The following is a 4,240-nucleotide window of genomic DNA, read 5'->3' as shown; positions in this document are numbered from 1 at the left end:
CATGTCATTATTAACTCATTTTAAATGTTTGATACGCCATTCAAACATGTCATTTAGGTGGAAATTCTATGTCTTGGAAGTGATCGGAACCATTAAAATTATAAATAGGTAACTATATATTGATGTACATACGTCCGGGGAGGTAAACATAGCATTTTGTTGTCATCTATTACGTAGTGCTCGTATGTGTGAGGATGGCAGGAATGCTTTCAAAATTATTTTCGGGATAGTATGGGTGTTCTAGTACTCGCTCGATGGCACGGCGTGCTTAGGCGTATCTGGAATAGCTCTTTTTGGCTTGAAAACCTATGGTACGGCGTAACGAGGATTTATTTGGCCGGTTGCGGATGGCCTTAGCGATTGCGCATGTTTGTTATGTTGCACGGTACGGCGTACCGAGAATTTATTTGGCCGGTTGCGGATGGCCTTAGCGATTGCGTATGTATAATATCTATTTCCGATCCACCAACGTGTTCGTTGAAATAGGAATTGCATACATTTGCGATATAGCATAAAATGGTGTGGATTGTCTGTTGGCGATTTATGCATAAACGAGAAGCTAAATCAATAGTGCAACTGGGGTTGGGGCTATCTTTAGGGCAGTACTTCCGGTCGCCTCCTCGACATGAATCAGTTATAGTGCCAGTTTATAGCTGAGGTTTATTTACTCTAGTGCTTGTCTGGTGTAAATCATATTCCGCCATTTTGCCATTTAATTCCATTTATATATTTGTATTGTCCCTCTCATATGTTTTCTATTGTTCAAATATAGAATATAAAATGTGTTTACGTAAAGTATCACATTAAAGCATTATAATAAATATGAACTTAAAAAGCTGGCTTTTCTTGTATTTATTCATCAGCCCTTGCTCTTGTTAATAAATTCGCGTAGAACAAGTGGATGTCGCCAAAAGATCAGGGATCAATTTGATAAGTTGGCTACTGTACCCGAACGTGCATGACATAGACAAATGGTAAAGGACGGTTACACTTTGTAATCCGAATAACCTACCGGATGAATGAATCGAATCTTGGTTAACGAATTGGGTACTGAGCTGCTTTCTGAAATAAATTAAATACAGCATGTTAGAGTGAGAATGTCACAAGGGTGAGGGTAATACATAGTGACCACATAATGTAAAAACGTATTTTAATGATTGCAACAAGTATTACATTATTATAAGCGTATTTTCTTTGTGAAAATATATAATGAATATTACATATATAAGACACTTACTCACATTTGAATTATTTTTTTTAAACGGCTAGTTTCCTTAACAGTTGTTTTTTTTATTTTAGCCTTTGAAATTAATCGATAATCTTGGGCGAGATCAATTATACTTTGTAATCAAAGTATTCCTAACATAAGCATAGTAAGGACATGAAAGAACAAAGTGATACTTATTCTCGATATCATTTAGGTTGAATAACACACATTTAAGTAGATCTCTAACAATGCTCTGGTGTCTACCCGTTTCAATTAATAATTTGTGAGACGACACACATTATTTAGCAATAATGTTCCTATGCTTTGTATTTTCAACAATACCAAGATTTTTCGAATACTGTTTTTATTTCCTTAGGTAAAATGATTGAACTAGATGATTTGACAATTATATTCCAGTTCGTGAATTGCTTACAGCTCTTAGAATCGGGAAATAGCCAAATATCGTTACAACCGGTCTGGTTAAGCGTTCTATTTCTAATATCTATCAAAGAGCAATGTGTTTTAGAATACAATTACCAAATAAAATTTGATAAATCCAGAAACCTCACAGTTGTACTTTAAAATTGATGATACATTTTTAAAGACCGAATATTCAAATATCAATCTTGCTATTCGTTGCCCTCTCTACCTATAATTGTTGATGCATCCATTTAACTGATAACATAATGTGACACAATATCGGAAGGCGAATTGCATTGTAGTCGTAAAAAACATTTTGCTACCAAACAAAATATTCTTGTTGCAAACGATATACTTCTCCATGGGTATTAAATCTTATATCCGTCTATTAATTTTTTTTTATTTTTCATGACAGTGTTCATGACACTAATATAAATATAGTCGTATATGACTGACTCGGCAACTCTGTTTATGCGATTGTAAGCAGATACGACTTATACGAGGATAAATCTTGCTTATATTTCCAACCTGGCATTGCATCAGCTATTACCTTGCTCCGTACAACATATGTATAAGTCTCTAAAACTGCCCCCTCTTGCTTCAGCGATGCATAGAATGGCCAGGTATACCTTTATCACTTGAAGTAAGGTGGCGTTTTATCCAGCGTACTGCTTTGTTTAACAATTACGTAAATGCGTAATCGTCAAAGTGTCTGTAGAGGCTGATAGTGGCCCCAATGTAAAAAGTTAATGAGTTTTGTTACAAATACTCTAATGATGCATTAAAATAGACGGTAAGCGAGGAATAAAACAAAATCTGCTTAAGAGAGCAAATAATAATATCTGCAACGCTACGAAGCCTGTATTCTAATTACTCAACATTTTTTATCTTAGAATTTTGCGTTCATATATAAACTGCAGATGACACGTTCAGTAACTTGTCTTTGAACTTAGTACTGATCCATAAAACGAATACACAAAAAAGACAACTCAATTAAATTTATAATGGGTTATTGTGAATTGTGCATGGTATTCGTAAGTCAATGTTATTATGCAGATATGATTAATCAAGCGCACATACACACAAAAAAAACCATAGAACATTTATGTTTTGACTATCTGTTCAATGCTGCATATCAAAGTATTTAGATTGGTGGATCTTAGCCGATTACTTTCGAAGAATAGACGTAATGAATAGTAAACAATATACTTAACGCAAAATACCAGATCCGAAATACAATAGTATTAAAATGTTTAAATTAATGTATATGTTAAATCTAATATTTTACAAACACAGCATGTCATAATGGCTTCCATTTTCAGCACAACCGCTCACGCTTCCTCAGATATTAGTATGACGCAAGCAGATTTTCAAATAAATATAACTTTGAAAGAGGCGACATACTTCTGTGCAATGGAAGTCGCCAAATGCATCAAGGGTTCCTTACTCAATTGGATTCTCATAGTAGTAAATTACCATGCACCGTTTAAGTTTTTCATTTCGTGATAAATGACATTTAGATACAGTGCGTAAAAGTATATTATGTGTTCACCGACAGGCGCTTGTTATTAATTGATTTTCGTTTTCATTCTACTCGGTGCAGCATTACAGAAACTTATCATTTCTTACAGTCATAGGCTATTCCCTTGACATTTTACCATGGGCGAAGCAATCTTCATTGTATGTATCTCATCTTGAATAATGGCCTCGTGCTTAATGTTTATCTAGTGTAAAAAAGATCAATTACGAAGTGTAACACAATTGAGTGGTAATGACACATTTCAAATATTGTGTGTTTAATATATTTTCCCCAATACTTATACATCTAAGAAATTAGAAGTTGATATTGTTGATAACAGTTGTTACATTATTACAAAACAAGCATATCTTATTGTTACCTTAATTTAAATATCCGGAGGCGCCCGACCTGTTTGAATCAATTCCTTTATATCATTCAATTTTACAAAATATTTATGGATATATTTATTACTGACACCATTATGATGGTTGTGTTCCTTGTGTCATTAGCTCTATTAACATGGTCCCAGTTGACACGTGCATTGCATGACTATTACTTATATTTAAAATGTGAAAGATATATGCGTGTCATATTCTAACATTCATTATATGTACACGTAGACATAAATTGGTACACACTAATTGTTTAGCAAGACGAGGTGTTACGTGAAAAAAACATGCATTTCGCTTTAATGAATCAGTTTATTTGACTTGGTATACATTCGTGCTACAGATGCAGTAAAATTAAATGTTTATGTCTGGCCTATTAATCTATTGTGCTTGGTGAGATGCCAAATTTAAATCAAATGATAAATTGTTCAGAAGCACTGTTCGCGTGCATTAAGTAGATCGCTAGCTTTGATAACAAGATAACAATGTATTGACGTACTGAAAAACTTACTTATTATTTCATTCATATGATGACATTTTAAGTATATATTATTCAAGAAATAACAGTTAATAACTTTCTAATGCAAAGTGTAGTGATATACGTTTTGCTGATGAAGTTTAATTTATTTGAATATGGTATATTCCCAACAAAAGCAACTAGTGGCACATGTGCAATTCATAGATCTGGCTCAATAACCGATCCCG

The sequence above is a fragment of the Dreissena polymorpha genome, chromosome 9 (genome assembly GCF_020536995.1).
Source record: "Dreissena polymorpha isolate Duluth1 chromosome 9, UMN_Dpol_1.0, whole genome shotgun sequence".
NCBI classification, from domain to species: Eukaryota; Metazoa; Mollusca; class Bivalvia; order Myida; family Dreissenidae; genus Dreissena; species Dreissena polymorpha.
The sequence above is the reverse complement of the archived record's forward strand: the minus strand, read 5'-3'. Positions refer to the sequence as shown.